Source organism: Arachis hypogaea, chromosome 6 (genome assembly GCF_003086295.3).
Source record: "Arachis hypogaea cultivar Tifrunner chromosome 6, arahy.Tifrunner.gnm2.J5K5, whole genome shotgun sequence".
Lineage (NCBI taxonomy): Eukaryota > Viridiplantae > Streptophyta > Magnoliopsida > Fabales > Fabaceae > Arachis > Arachis hypogaea.
The window spans coordinates 20,486,156-20,501,739 of NC_092041.1; positions in this window are offsets into that span (position 1 = coordinate 20,486,156).

The following is a 15,584-nucleotide window of genomic DNA, read 5'->3' on the forward strand; positions in this document are numbered from 1 at the left end:
GATTTTAGAATTGGGAATTTTTTTTAATAAATAAAATAAATATTTTATTTATCGAAATAGACAATTTGTAGCATTTTTACTAAAATGTATTTTATGTGTTATTTCGTTTACAATGTAAACGAATTAGTATTAATTTGTTTACACTGTAAACGAAATAAGACATGAAACGAAAAACGTGTATATTGCGTTTACAATGTAAATGAAATGTGTAGTATTAATTCGTTTACATTGTAAATGAGATACATGAATAATTATGATGTGTACAGTATAAACGAGATATTTAATGACAAATTTTCAGTAGCTATAAAAGGATGTACAACCCTTTGTATTGTTCACAAACATTTCATTACTCCTCTATCTTTTTCTTTCGAAAATAAACCAAAATGTCTAGTAGTATTGGATATTTAGTTGTAAATGTGTATCCCAACTGGCAACTGCCATATGAAAACCAGTGATAATAAGGTGATATTTGAGTGTTAAAATCCCATTATGTTATGTACTCAGCGAGTAAGTTCTTTGTTCGAGTTGAATAGTCTGATATTGAGTAGTGTCGGTGGTAGCGGGAGAAAAGAGATCGGAAGGTGGGATATATGATGCTAGCACAGATGGAAAATGGAGTTTTTCGGTTTCGTCTGTTTTGGTTCCATGGTGACGAGCATGTGCGCTTGATTTAGGGTTTTCTAGGGTTATATAGGGTTTTCTAGGGTATTTTAGGGTTTTCTAATATTTTCAGGGGTTTTTAGGGTTTTTTAGGGTTTTCTAGAGTTCTCTAGGTTCTTCTATGATTTTCTAAACTTTTCTAGGGTTTTTAGGGTATTTTAGTATTTTCTAAGGTTTTTCTAGGATTTTTAGGATTTTTCTAGGGTTTTCTGTGTTATCTAGGATTTTCTATGGTTTTATAGGGTTTTCTAGGATTTTCTAGGATTTCTAGGGTTATCTAAGGTTTTCCTAGGATTTTTTACGATTTTTTAGGATTTTCTAGAATTTTCTAGAATTTTTTAGGGTTTTCTACGATTTTTTAGGGTTATCTAGGGATTTTTATGTTTTCTAGGGTTTTCTAGAGATTTCTAGGTTTTCTAGGGTTATTAGGGTTTTTCTAATGTTTTCTAGGTTTTTTAGGGGTTTTTGGAGTTTTTTAGGGTTCTCAGGGTTTTTTACGATCTTTTAGGGTTTTTTAGAGTTTTCTAAGGTTTTCTAGAGTTTTATAGGGTTTTTTTATGATTTTCTAAGGTTTTCTAAAGTTTCTCTAGTATTTTCTAATGTTTTCTTGGATTTTCTAGGGTTTCTTAGAGTTTTTCTATGGATTTCTAGGGGTTCTCTAAGGTTTTCTAGGGATTTTCAGGATTTTTCTAGGATTTTTTAGGTTTTTCTAGGGTTTTCTAGAATTTTTTAGGGTTTTCTAGGTTTTTCTAGGATTTTCTTAGGTTTTCTAGGATTTTTTAGGGAACTTTAGTGTTTTCTAGTGTATTTTAGTATGTTCTAGGATTTTTCTAGGATTTTCTGTGTTATTTAGGATTTTCTAGATTTTTTTAGGGTTATCTAGGATTTTTCTAGGATTTTCTAGGACTTTTTAGTATTTTCTAGGGTTTTCTAAGATTTTTTAGGATTTTTTAGAAATTTTTAGGATTTTCTAGGGCTTTCCAGAGTTTTTTAAGATTTTTCAAAGTTTTTCTAGAGTTTTCTTGAGTTTTTTTAGGTTTTCTAGATTTTTTATGGTGTTTTTTTGGGGTTTTTACGATTTTCTAGACTTTTTCAACATTTTATAGGATTTCTTAGGATTTTCTAGGATTTTTCTAGGCTTTACTAAGGTTTTCTTGGGTTTTCTAGGATTTTTCTAGGGTTATCTAGAATTTTCTAGGGTTTCCTAGTGTGTTTCTAGGATTTTTAGGATTTTTTAGGATTTTCTAGAGTTTTTCTAGGATTTTCTAGGGTTTTCTAGAGTTTTTAGGATTTTCTAGTGCTTCTTAGGTTTTTCTAGGATTTTCTAGGATTTTTTAGTATTTTTTAGGATTTTTTAGGGTTTCTTAGGGTTTTTAGTGTTTTCTAAGGGTTCCTAAGGTTTTTTAGGTTTTTCTAGGGTTTTCTAGGATTTTTCTAGGATTTTGTAGGATTTTCTAGGGTTTTTGAGCTTTTTAGGGTTTCCTAGGATTTTTTAGGGTTTCCTAGGGTTCTTCTAGGATTTTTTACGTTTTTCTAAGATTTTCTAGTGTTTTGTATGATTTTCTATGGTAATCTAAGGTTTTTAGGATTTTCTAGGGTTTTTCTAGGGTTTTTAGGATTTTCTAGGAATCTTTAGGATTTTTTAGGGTTTTCTAGATTTTTCTAGGATTTTCTAAGGTTTTCTAGAATTTTTCTAGGGTTTTCTAGGGTTTTTTGGGTTTTTTAGGGTTTTCTAGTATTTTTCAGGATTTTTAGGGTTTTTCAAAGTTTTTCTAGTATGTTTTAGGATTTTCTAGGGTATTCTAGGGTTCTCTAGATTTTTTAGTGTTATCTTGGGTTTTCTAGGATTTTTCTATAATTTTCTAGTGTTTTTTAGGATATTCTTGGGATTCCTAGGGTTTTTTTAAGATTTTCTAGGGTTTCTTAGATTTTTCTAGAATTTTTAGGATTTTTTCAGATTTTCTAGGGTATTTTAGGATTTTCTAATTTTTTTTATGGTTTTCTAGGGTATTTAGGATTTTCTAGATTTTTCTAGGGCTTCCTAGGTTTTTCTTAGGGTTTTCTAAGGTTTTCTATAATTTTTTAGGATTTTCTAGGATTTTTAGGGTTTTCTAGGGTTTCCTAGGTTTTTTCTAGGGTTTCTTAGAATTTTTTAGGGTTTTCTAGAGTTTTTTAGAGTTTTCTAGGATTTTCTTGGGTTTTTCTAGGATTTTTTACGTTTTTCTAGGGTTTTCTAGGATTTTGTGTGGTTTTCTAGGATTATCAAATTTCAAAGATTTTTAGGGTTTCGTAGGATTTTCTAAGGTTTAGTTTTTCTAAGATTTTTCTAGGTTTTTTAGGATTTTTCTAGGATTTTCTAGGGTTATCAAGAGTTTTCTAGGATTTTTTAGGGTTTTCTAGGAGTTTTTAGGGTTTTTTAAGGTTTCTTAGGTTTTCTATGGTTTTCTAGGGTCTTCTAGGATTTTCTAGGACTTTTTAGGGTTTTCAAGGATTTTCCAGGATTTTCTAGGTTTTTTGGGTTTTTCTAAGCTTTTCTAGGGTTTTTTAAGGTTTTTTAGGGTTTTCTAGGATTTTTAGGATTTTTTAGGATTTTCCTTGGGTTTTCTAGAATTCTCTACGGTTTTTAAGGGTTTTCTAAAGTTTTTCTAGAATTTTTAGGATTTTCTAGGGTTTTTCTAAGATTTTTCTAGGGTTTTCAAGGTTTTTCTAGAGTTTTCTTGGGTTTTCCAGGTTTTTTCTAGGGTTTTCTAGGGGTTTTAAGGTTTTTCTATTGTTTTTTAGGGTTCTCTAGGATATTTCTAGGATTTTCTAAGATTTTTTAAGATTTTTTAGGGTTTTCTAGGGTTTTCTAGGATTTTCTAGAATTTTTCTAGGGTTTTCTAGATATTTTAATGTTTTTCTAGGATTTTTAAGGGTATCTAGGGTTTTCTAGGATTTTCTAGTATTTTTTGGATTTTACTAAGATTTTCTAGAGTTTTTTTTTAAGTTCTTTTAGAGTTTTTTTAAGGTTTTCTTGGGGTTTTCTAGGGTTTTCTAGGTGATGTGGGGTTTTCTATGATTTTCTAGGCTTTTTTAGGATTTTCTAGGATTTTTCAAGGTTTTCTAGGGGTTTTTAGAGTTTTCTAGAGTTTTCTAGATTTTTCTAGGATTTTCTAGTATTTTCTAGGATTTTTATATGGTTTTTTTGGGTTTTCTAAGTTTTTCAGGATTTTCTAGGTTTTTCTAGGATTTTCTAGGGTTGTTTTAAGGTTTTCTAGGATTTCTAGGTTTTTCTATGGTATTCTAGGATTTTCTAGGTATTTTTTAGGGTTTTCTAGAGTTATCTAGGATTTTTTAGATATTTTTAGGATTTTCTAGAGATTTCTATAGTTTTCTAGGGTTCTCTATTTTTTTCTAGGATTTTCTAAGGTTTTCTAGGATTTCTTAGGGTATTTTAGTGTTTTCAAGAATTTTTCTAGGGTTTCTAGGGTTTTCTAGGATTTTCTATGTTTTTATATGGTTTAAGAGGGTTTTCTAGGGTTTGCTAGATTTTTCTAGGGTTTTTAGGGTTTTCTAGGGCTTTCTAGATTTTTCTAAGGTTTTCCAGAATTTTTATGGCTTTTTAAAGTTTTTCTAGGGTTTTCTAGATTTTTTAGGATTTTCTAGGTTTTTAGTGTTTTCTAGTGTTCTTTAGGATTATCTAGGATTTTTTAGGGTTTCCTACAGTTTTCTGGAGTTTTTCTAGGATTTTCTAAGGTTTTTTAGATTTTTTAGGATTTTTTATGGTTTTTCTAGGGTTTTCTCGGGTTTTTTTAGGTTTTTCTAGGATTTTCTAGGGTTTTCTAGGATTTATCTAGGGTTTTCTAGAATTTTCTAGATTTTTTAGGATTTTTAGGGTTTTCTAGAGTTCGCTAGCTTTTTAGGATTTTTTAGGATTTTTTAGAATTTTCTAGGATTATCTAGGATTTTCTCTGAGCTTCTACGGTTTTTTAGGGTTTTCTAGAGTTTTGCTAGGATTTTCTTGGGTTTTCTAGGATTTTCTATTGTTTTTTGGGGTTTTCTAGGGATTCCTACGGTTTTTCTAGGATTTTCTAGTTTTTTTTTAGTATTTTCTTTGATTTTCTAGGATTTTTTAGGGGTTTCTAAAAATTTTCTAAGGGTTTTTTAGGGTTTTCTTGGGTATCCTAGAGTTTTTAAGGATTTTCTTGGGCTTTTTAGGGTTTTTTAGGATTTTCTAGGGTTTTTAGGATTTTCTATGGTTTCCGAGGGATTTTAGGGTTTTCTAGGATTTTCTAGGGTTTTTCTAAGGTTTTCTAGATTTTTATAGGATTTTCTAGAGTTTCCTAGGGTTTTTTAGGGTTCTCTAGGGATTTTTAGTGTTTTCCAGAGTTTTTTAGAATTTTCTAGGATTTTTAGGTTTTTTTAAGGTTTCCTAAGATTTTGAAGGGTTTCCTAGGGGTGTTCTAGTGTTTTCTAGGTTTTTTTTAGGATTTTGTATGGTTTTATTGTGTTATCTAATGTTTTCTAGGATTTTTTAGGATTTTCTAAGGTTTTTTAGATTTTTCTAGGGGTTTTAGAGTTTTTCTAAGTTTTTCTACAATTTTTTCAGTTTTTCTAGGATTTTTCTAGGGTTTTCTAGTGTTTTCAAGGTTTTTCTAGGGTTGTCTAGAGTTTTCTAGGTTTGTCTAGGGTTTTCTAGTGTTTTCAAGGTTTTTCTTGGGTTTTATAGGGTTTTTCTAGAGATTTTTAGAGTTTTCCTAGGTTTTTAGAGTTTTCTAGAGATTTTTTGTATTTTCTAGGATCGTCTAGGATTTTTTAGGGTTTTCTTAGGTTTCGTAGGATTTTTCTAGGATTTTCTAGGTTTTCTAGGTTTTTCTAGGTTTTCTAGGGTTTTTTTAGGATTTTCTAGTATTTTCTAGAGTTTTCTAGGGTTTTTCTAGGGTTTTCTATGGTTTCCTCGAGTTTTCTACGGGTTTCTAGTATTTTCTAGGACTTTTTAGAGTTTTCTAACGTTTTCTAGGGTTTTCTAGGATTTTTTACGGTTTTCTAAAGTTTTGTAAGATTTTCTAGGGTTCTTCTAGTATTTTCTAGTATTTTCTAGGGTTTCTTAGAGATTTTCTATGGTTTCTTAGGGATTTTCTAAGGTTTTTCAGGGTTTTCTAGCGATTTTCAGGGTTTTGTAGGGCTTCCTAGGATTTTCTAGGTTTTTCTAGGGTGTTTAGGGTTTTCTTGGGGTTTTAGGATTTTCTAGGATTTCTTAGGGTTTTCTAGGATTTTATAGGGATTTTTTAGGATTTTTTTACGGGTTTTCTAGGTTTTTCTAGAGCTATCTAGAATTTTCTAGAGTTTTATACGGTTTTCTAGGGTTTTCTCGAGCTCCTTACATTTTTTTAGGGTTTTCTAGGTGTTTTGTTGTGTTTTCTAGGATTTTTCTACAGTTTTTTTTGGGTTTTCTAGGTTTTCTAAGGTTTTTTTAGGATTTTTCTAGTGTTTTCTAGGGTTTTCTATGGATTTCTAGGGTTTTTAAAGTTTTTTAGGGTTTTCTAGGATTTTTTAGAATTTTTTAAAGTTTTCTTGGGATTTCTAAGATTTTTTAGGGGTTTCTAGGATTTTTTAGGGTTCTTCTAGTGTTTTCTACGGTTTCTTAGGGTTCTTCTATGGTTTTCTAGGAATTTTTAGGGTTTTGTAGGGCTTCCTATGATTTTTCTAAGGATTTCTAGGTTTTTCTAGGAATTTTCTAGAATTTTCTAGGGCTTTTTAAGGTTTTCTAGGATTTCCTAGAGTTTCCTAGGGTTTTCTAGAGGTTTTTCAGAATTTTTTAGGGGTTTTCTAGGGTTCTCTAGGGTTATCTAGGATTTTCTAAGGTTTTTTAGGGTTTTCTAGGATTTTCTAGGGTTCTCTAGGTTTTTCTAGGATTTTCTAAGGTTTTCTAGTATTTTCTATAATATTTTAGTATTTTCAAGGGTTTTCTAGGATTTTTCTAGGGTTTCTAGTATTTTTCTAGGGTTTTCTGTGTTATCTAGGGTTTTCGAGAGTTTTATAGAGTTTTCTAGGATTTTCTAGTCTTTTTTAGGATTTTCTAGGACTTTTTAGATTTTTCTAGGGTTTTCTAGGATTTTTTTAGAGTTTTCTAGTACTTTCTAGGATTTTCTAATATTTTCTAGGGTTATCTTGGATTTTCTAGGGGTTTTCTAAAGTTTTTAGTATTTTCTAGGATTTTCTAGGTTTTTTAAGATTTCCTAAGTTTGTTAGTATTTTCTATGGTTTTTCTTAGGTGTTTAGGGTTTTCTAGATTTTTCTTGGTTTTTCTAGGATTTTCTAGGATTTTTTAGGTCTTCTAGGGTTTTCTAGTGTTTTCTTTGGTTTTTCTTAGGTGTTTAGGGTTTTCTAGTTTTTTCTAGGATTTCCTAGGATTTTCTAGGGTTTCCTAGGGTTTTCTAAAGTTTTCTAGGTTTTTCTAGGATTTTCTAAGATTTTCTAGGGGTTTTCTGGGATTTCCTAGGGTTTTCTAGGATTTTCTAGGTTTTTTAGAGTTTTCCAAGATTTTCTAGGGTTTTTTAGGATTTTCTAGATTTTTCTAGAGCTTTGTAAGATTTTTTAGTATTTCTAGGGTTTTCTATGAGTTTTCTAAGATTTTCTAGGTTTTTCTAGAGTTTTCCAAGATTTTCTAGGGTTTTTTAAGATTTTCTAGATTTTTCTAGAGTTTTGTAGGATTTTTTTAGGATTTCTAGGACTTTCTATGGGTCTTCTAGGATTTTCTAGGTTTTTCTAGAGTTTTCCAAGATTTTCTAGGGTTTTCTAGGATTTTCTAGGGTTCTCTAGGTTTTTGCTAGAATTTTCTAAGGTTTTCTAGTATTTTCTATAATATTTTAGTATTTTCAAGGGTTTTCTAGAATTTTTATAGGGTTTCTAGTATTTTTCTAGGGTTTTCTGTGTTATCTAGGGTTTTCGAGAGTTTTCTAGGATTTTCTAGTCTTTTTAGGGTTTTCTAGGGCTTTTTTTATTTTTCTAGGGTTTTCTAGGATTTTTTTAGAGTTTTCTAGTACTTTTTGGGGTTTTCTATGATTTTCTAGGATTTTCTAGGTTTTTAGGGCTTTTCAAAGTTTTTCTTGGGATTTCTAGGATTTTTTTACTGGGGTTTTATAGGTTTTTTAGGATTTTTTAGGAGTTTTTAGGATTTTCTATGGCTCTTTAGGGATTTTCTAGGATTTTTTATGATTTTCTAGGATTTCCTAGGGTTTCTTTGGGTTTTCTACGGTTTTCTAATTTTTTTCTAGGGTTTTCTAGGGTTATCTAGAATTTTCTAGGATTTTTAGGATTTTCTTGAATTTTGTAGGATTATCTAGGATTTTCTAGGTTTTTCTAGACTTTTTAGGATTTTTTAGGGTTTTCTAAGATTTTTTAGGGTATTTTTGTGTTTTCTAGAACTTTCTAGGATTTTTCTAAGATTTTTAAAGGTTTTCTAGAATTTTCTGTATGATATGGGATTTTCTAAGGTTTTTAAAGGTTTTTCAAAGTTTTTCTAGAGTTTTCTAGGGTTTTTCTAGGGTTTTCTAGAGTTTTTTAGAAATTTCTAGGGGTTTTCAATATTTTCTAGGGTTTTCCAGACTTTTTTAGGGTTTTCTAAGATTTCCTAATATTTTCTAGGGTTATCTTGGATTTTCTAGGGGTTTTCTAAAATTTTTAGTGTTTTCTAGGGTTTTTTAGGATTTCCTATGTTTGTTAGTATTTTCTATGGTTTTTGTTAGGTGTTTAGGGTTTTCTAGAGTTTTCTAGGTTTTTCTTGGTTTTTCTAGGATTTTCTAGGATTTTTTTGGTTTCCTAGGTTTTTCTAGTGTTTTCTATGGTTTTTCTTAGGTGTTTTGGGTTTTCTAGTTTTTTCTAGGATTTTCTAGGGTTTTCTAGGGTTTCCTAGGGTTTTCTAAGGTTTTCTAGGTTTTTCTAGGATTTTCTAGGTTTTTCTAGAGTTTTCCAAGATTTTCTAAGGTTTTTTAGGATTCTCTAGATTTTTCTAGAGTTTTGTAGGATTTTTTTAGGATTTCTAGGGTTTTCTATAGGTTTTCTAGGATTTTCTAGTTTTTTCTAGAGTTTTTCAAGATTTTCTAGGGTTTTTTAGGATTTTCTAGATTTTTCTAGAGTTTTGTAGGACTTTTTTAGGATTTCTAGTTTTTTCTATGGGTTTTCTAGGATTTTCTAGGTTTTTTTAGAGTTTTCTAAGATTTTCAAGAATTTTCTAGGATTTTCTAGGGTTCTCTAGGTTTTTCTAGGATTTTCTAAGGTTTTCTAGTATTTTCTATAATATTTTAGTATTTTCAAGGGTTTTCTAGGATTTTTCTAGGGTTTCTAGTATTTTTCTAGGATTTTCTGTGTTATCTAGGGTTTTCGAGAGTTTTCTAGAGTTTTCTAGGATTTTCTAGTCTTTTTTAGGGTTTTCTAGGGCTTTTCAGATTTTTCTAGGGTTTTTTAGGATTTTTTGAGTTTTCTATGGTTTTCTAGGGTTTTCTAGGTTTTTAGGACTTTTCAAAGATTTTCTTGGGATTTCTAGACTTTTTTTACTGGAATTTTATAGGTTTTTTAGAGGTTTTTAAGATTTTCTATGGCTCTCTAGGGATTTTCTAGGATTTTTTATGATTTTCTTATTTTTTTTCTAGGGTTTTCTAGGTTATCTAGAATTTTCTAGGATTCTTAGGGTTTTCTTGAATTTTCTAGGATTATCTAGGGTTTTCTAGGTTTTTCTAGACTTTTTAGGATTTTCTAGGGTTTTCTAAGATTTTCTAGGGTATTTTTGTGTTTTTTAGAACTTTCTAAGATTTTTCTAAGATTTTTAAGGGTTTTCTAGGATTTTCTGTATGGCATGGGATTTTCTATGGTTTTTAAAGGTTTTTTAGGGTTTTCCAAAGTTTTTTAGGGGTTTTCAAAATTTTTCTAGAGTTTTCTAGGGTTTTTCTAGGGTTTTCTAGAGTTTTTTAGAAATTTCTAGGGGTTTTCAGTATTTCCTAGGGTTTTCTAGACCTTTTTAGGGTTTTCTAGGATTTTCTAATATTTTCTAGGGTTATCTTGGATTTTCTAGGGGTTTTCTAAAGTTTTTAGTATTTTCTAGGATTTTCTAGGGTTTTTTAAGATTTCCTAAGTTTGTTAGTATTTTCTATGGTTTTTCTTAGGTGTTTAGGGTTTTCTAGATTTTTCTTGGTTTTTCTAGGATTTTCTAGGATTTTTTAGGTCTTCTAGGTTTTTCTAGTGTTTTCTATGGTTTTTCTTAGGTGTTTAGGGTTTTCTAGTTTTTTCTAGGGTTTCCTAGGGTTTTCTAGGTTTTTCTTGGTTTTTCTACAATTTTCTAGGATTTTTTAGGTTTCCTAGGTTTTTCTAGTGTTTTCTATGGTTTTTCTTAGGTGTTTAGGGTTTTCTAGGGTTTACTAGGATTTTCTAGGGTTTCCTAGAGTTTTCTAAGGTTTTCTAGATTTTTCTAGGATTTTCTAAGATTTTCTAGGGGTTTTCTGGGATTCTCTAGGGTTTTCTAGGATTTTCTAGGTTTTTCTAGAGTTTTCCAAGATTTTCTAGGGTTTTTTAGGATTTTCTAGATTTTTCTAGAGTTTTGTAGGATTTTTTTAGGATTTCTAGGGTTTTCTATGAGTTTTCTAGGATTTTCTAGGATTTTTCTAGAATTTTCTTGGATTTTCTAGGATTTTCTAGGGCTTTTCTAAAGTTTTTCTAGGGTTTTCTAGAGTTTTTAAGGTTTTCTAAGGTTTTCTAACATTTTCTAGAGTTATCTTGGATTTTCTAGGATTTTCTATAGTTTTTTATGATTGTTTAGGATTTTTTTGAATTTCCTAAGTTTTTTTAGGATTTTCTATGATTTTTCTAGAATTTTTTAAGGTTTTCTTGGGTTTCCCACGGTTTTCTAGTGTTTTTTTTGTTTTTCTAGAATTTTCTAGGGTTTTCTAGGTTTTTCAGATTTTTCAAGAGTTTTCTTGGAATTTTTTTGGATTTCTAGGATTTTCTAAGGTTTTTCTAAGGATTTCAAGGAAATTTCTAGGATATTTTAGGATTTCTATGGTTTTCTAAAATTTTTCTACGGTTTACTAGTGTCTTTTGGAGATTTCTAGGGTTTTTTAGAGTTTTTTAAGATTTTCTAGGGTTATCTAGGGTTTTTCAAGATTTTCTATGATTTTTCTAGTGTTTTTTAAGGTTTTTAGGGTTTTTCTAGGGTTTCCTTGGGGTTTTCTAAGATTTTTTAAGATTTCTCAGGTTTTCTAAGATTTTTCTAGAGTTTTCTAAGGTTTTTCTAGTGGTTTTCTATGATATTCTAGGATTTTTTTGGGTTTTCTAAGGTTTCCTAAGGTTTTCTAGGGTTTTTAAGGTTTTTTGGGTTTCCTAGATTTTTCTTGGATTTTCTAGTATTTTTCTAGGGTTTTTCTATGGTTTTGTACGATTTTTAGGGTTTTCTAGGGTTTTGCTTGGGTTTCCTAGGATTTTTAATGTTTTCTAGAGTTTCCTAGAGTTTTTCTAGAGTTTTTTTTATAGTTTTCTAGGCTTCTCTAGGGTTGTTCTATGGTTTTCCAGGATTTTTTAGGGTTTTTAGGATTTTCTAGGGTTTTGTAAGATTTTGTGTTTTTTAGAGTTTTTTAGGGCTTTCTAGGAATTTTTAGGGTTTTCTAGGATTCTCTAGGATTTTTTCTATGGTTTTCTAGAGTTTTTAAAGTTTTTTAGGATTTCCTAGGGTTTTCTAAGATTTTCTAGGATTTTATTGTATTTTTAGGGTCTTCTAGATTTTTTACGGTTTTCTAGAGATTTTTAGGTTTTTCTAGGATCTTCTAGGATTTTTCAGGATTTTCTAGGGTTTCCTAGGGTTTTTCTAGGGTTTTCAAGAGTTTTCTAGGATTTTCTAGGATTTTTTAGAGTTTTTTTAGCTTTTTCTAGAATTTTTTAGAATTTCTTAGGTTTTCTAGAGTTTTCTAGGGTTTTTAAGGATTTTCTAAGGTTTTCTAGGGTTTTTATAGTGTTTTCTAGGTTTTTTCTTGGATTTTTTAGGGTTATCTAGGGTTCTCTAGTGTTTTTCAAAGATTTTCTAGGATTTTATTGGGGTTTCTAGGATTTTCTAAGATTTTCTAGGGTTTTTTAGGGTTTTTTGGGTTTCCTAGATTTTTCTTGGATTTTTTAGTATTTTTCTATGATTTTTCTAGGATTTTCTAGAATTTTTTAAGGTTTTCTATGGTTTTTTACGGTTCTTTAGAGTTTTTCTATGATTTTCTAGGGTTTTCTAGAGTTTTTAGGGTTTTCTAGGGTTTTCAAGGATTTTCAAAGATTTTCTAAGATTTCTTAGGATTTTGTAGGATTTTTAGGTTTTTTTAGAGTTTTTGGGATTTTCTAGGGATTTTTAGGATTTTCTAGGATTTTCTAGGGTCTTCTAGGATTTTTTAGAATTTTCTAGGGTTTTTCTAGGGTTGTCAAGAGTTTTCTAGGGTTTTCTATGATTTTTTAGAGTTTTTTAAGGTTTTCCTTGATTTTTAAGATTTTCTAGGTTTTTTTAATGATTTTCTAGGGTTATTTAGGGTTTTCTTAAGGTTTTCTTGAGTTTTCTAAAATTTTTTAGAGTTTTCTAGGATTTTTTAGGATTTTCTAATATTTTCAGGGTTTTCTAGGGTTTTCTAGTATTTTTCTATGGTTTTTTAGGGTTTTCTGGGTTATCTAGGGTTTTCTAGAATTTTCTAGATTTTTTCTAGGGTTTTCTAGTATTTTCAAGATTTTTCTAGGGTTGTCTAGAGTTGTCTAGGATTTTTCTAGGGGTTTTCTAGGATTTATTAGGGTTTTCTTTGGTTTTCTAGGGTTTTCCAGGGATTTTTTGGGTTTTACAAAGTTTATCTAGGGTTTTCTAGGATTTTTCTAGAGTTTTTTAGGGTTTTCTAGTGTTTTTAGGGTTTTTTAGGGATTTTTTGTATTTTCTAGGATTTACTAGAATTTTTCAGGATTTTCTAGGATTTTCTAGAATTTTTCTAAGATTTTCTAGATTTTTTTAGGTTTTCTAGGATTTTTTAGTATTTTATAGTATTTCTAGGGTTTTTCTAGGCTTTTTTGGTTTCCTTGGGTTTTCTATTGTTTTCTAGAATTTTCTAGGATTTTTTAGAGTTTGCTAACGTTTTCTAGAATTTTCTAGGATTTTTAAAGGTTTTCTAAGGTTTTGTAAGATTTTCTAAGGTTCTTCTAGTGTTTTCAAGGGTTTCTTAGGGATTTTCTATGATTTTTTAGGGTTTTTCTAAGGTTTTCTAGGGTTTTCTAGGGGTTTTCTTGGGTTTTCTAGGTTTTTCTAGGGTTTTCTTAGGTTTTTTGGATTTTCTAGGATTTTTTAGGTTTTTCTAGGATTTTTTAGGGTTTTTTATTATTTTCTAGGGTTTCCTAGGGTTTCCTGGGGATTTCTAGGTTTTTCTAGGGTTTTCTTAGAGTTTTCTAGGTTTTTCTAGGGGTTTTTAGTGTTTTTTAAGATTTTCTAGGTTTTTCTAGATTTCTCTAGAGTTTTCTAGGATTTTTCTAGGATTTCTAGGGTTTCTATGATTTTTCTAGAGTTTTTCTAGGATTTTCTAGAGTTTTTCTAAAGTTTTTCTAAGATTTTTTAGGATTTTTTAGGGTTGTCTAGGGTTTTCTAACATTTTCTAGGGTTATTTTGGCTTTTCTAGCGGTTTTCTATGTTTTTCTAGGATTTTTTAGGGTTTTCTAGGGTTTCCTAAGTTTTGTTAGGGATTTTAGGGTTTTCTAGGTTTTTCTTGAATTTTCTATGATTTTTCTAGAGTTTTTTAGTGTTTCCTAAGGTTTTTAGGGTTTCTTAGGGTTTTCTAGAGTTTTCTAGGGCTTTTTAAGGTTTTCTAGATTTTTCTAGGAATTTTTTTCGGATTTCTAGGACTTTCTAAAGTTTTTCTAAGGGTTTCTAGGGTCTTTTTAGGATTTCTAGTATTTTCTAAGGTTTTTTTAGGGTTTTCTACGGTTTTCTAGAGTTTTTTTAGCGTTTTCTAGGGTTATTTAGAGTTTTCTAAGGTTTTCTAGGGGTTTTCAGGATTTTCTAAGATTTTCTAGGATTTTTCTAGTCTTTTTTTGGATTTTCTAGGATTTTTCTAGGGTTTACTAGGATTTTTCTAGGGTTTTATAGGATTTTTTTAGAGTTTTCTAGGGTTTTTCTAGGATTGTTTTAGGATTTCTAGGATTTTCTAAGGTTTTTCTAAGGTTTTCTATAGTTTTTTAGGGTTTTTTAGCGTTTTCTAGGGTCTTTTTAGAGATTTTAAGGTTTTCTAGAGTTTTCTAGGGATTTTTCAGGATTTTCTAAGAATTTTTAGGATTTTTCAGGTGTTTTCTAGGACTTTTCAGGATTTTTCTAAGGTTTCCTAGGATTTTTCTAAGATTTTCTAGGTTTCCTTGATTTTTCTTGGATTTTCTAGTATTTTTCTAGGGTATTTCTAGGGTTTTCTAAGATCTTTTAGGGTTTTCTAGGGTTTTTTACGGTTTTCTAGGGTTTCCTAAGATTTTTTGTGTTTTCTAAGGTTTCCTAGAATTTTTCTAGAGTTTTCTAGGTTTTTCTAGGGTTTTCTAGGATTCTCTAGGGTTTTTCTATAGTTTTCTATGGTTTTCTAGAATTTTTAGGGTTCTCTAGGGTTTTCTAGAATTCTCTAGGTTTTTCTAAGGTTTTCTAGTGTTTTCAAGATTTTTCTAGGGTTGTTTAGAGTTTTCTAGGGTTTTTCGAGGGTTTTCTAGGATTATTAGGGTTTTCTTGGGTTTTCTAGGGTTTACAAGGGTTTTTTGGGTTTTAGAAAGCTTTTCTAGGGTTTTTCTAGAGTTTTTAGGATTTTCTAAGATTTTTAAGGTTTTCATGGGTTTTTTGTGTTTTCTAGGATTTTTTAGAGCTTTTCAAAGTTTTCTAGGGTTTCCTAGTGTTTTTCTCTTAATTTCTAGGATTTTCTAGGTTTTTCTATAGTTTTTTAGGATTTTCTAGGTTTTCTAGTGTTCTCTAGGATTTTCTTGGGTTATCTAGGATTTTCTATGGTTTTTCTAGGTTTTTTGCTTTGGTTTTCTATGACTTTTTTGGATTTTTATGGTTTTCTAAGGTTTTCTAAGCTTTTTTAGGGTTTTTTTGGTTTCCTAGATTTTTCTTGAATTTTTTAGTATTTTTCGAGGATTTTTCTAGGGTTTTTCTAACATATTTTAGGATTTTCCAAATTTTTTAAAAATTTACTAAGGTTTTCTAGGGTTTCCTAGAATTTTTAGGGTTTTCTAGGGGTTCCTAGAGTTTTTTTAGGGTTTTCTAGATTTTTCTATGGTTTTCTCGAGTTCTTTAGGGTTTTTCTTTGGTTTTCAAGGGTTTTCCAGGAATTTTTTGGGTTTTACAAAGTTTTTCTAGGGTTTTCTAGGATTTTTCTAGGGTTCTTTATGGTTTTCTAGGGTTTTAGGATTTTCTATGGGTTTTTTGTGTTTTCTAGGATTTACTAGGGTTTTGCAGGATTTTCTGGGGTTTTCTAGAATTTTCTAGGATTTTCTAGGTTTTCTAAAATTTTTTAGGGTTTTCTAGTATTTTGTAGTGTTTTCTAAGATTTTTCTAGGGTTTTATTGGGTTTTCTACTGTTTTCTAGGGTTTTCTAGAATTTTTTAGAGTTTTCTAACGTTTTCTAGAATTTTCTAAGATTTTTTAAGGTTTTCTAAGGTTTTGTAAGATTTTCTAGGGTTCTTCTAGTGTTTTCTAGGATTTCTTAGGAATTTTCTATGGTTTTCTAGGATTTTTCTAAGATTTTTTAGGGTTTTCTAGGATTTTCTAGGCTTTTCTAAGATTTTTCTAGGGTTTTCTTGGGTTTTTTGGGTTTTCTTGCATTTCTTAGGTTTTTCTAGGGTTTTTTAGGATTTTTTTTTATTATTTTTAGGATTTTCTAGGGTTTTCTAGAATTTTCTAGTGTTTTCTATGTATTTCTAGATTT